The following is a 424-nucleotide window of genomic DNA, read 5'->3' as shown; positions in this document are numbered from 1 at the left end:
GGGAAAGCCCAGTCCTGGCATTTGAAACCCCCAGCCTCTCCTGGACTACACACCCGCCCCCTGAACTCCACCCCAGTAGCCTTGGGGCTTCCCTGAATGTTCCCTGTACTTTCACATGTCGGCGTATCCTCTGCTGCCTCTTGCTCAGTGCTGTTCCCTTCCCCATCCTCCTGCTCATCTATCAACTCCTCTTCATCCTCCAAGGCGCACACCCAAAATGCCATTTCTCCAAACCACCTTCCCACACACAGCCAAGAAGAACCAGCGCTTACGATGATTCCACAATAATTCCAGTCATGGAACTCTGCAGCCACTGAGTTCACATGGTGGTCAGAGACCTTCCTAAAAACACAATATCAGGTTTAAGAAGTAAAAGGATCCTGATTTGTGGCACAATGCAGTGTATGTAGTTTAAAATACATAT

Source organism: Myotis davidii, unplaced genomic scaffold (genome assembly GCF_000327345.1).
Source record: "Myotis davidii unplaced genomic scaffold, ASM32734v1 scaffold165, whole genome shotgun sequence".
NCBI classification, from domain to species: Eukaryota; Metazoa; Chordata; class Mammalia; order Chiroptera; family Vespertilionidae; genus Myotis; species Myotis davidii.
The sequence above is the reverse complement of the archived record's forward strand: the minus strand, read 5'-3'. Positions refer to the sequence as shown.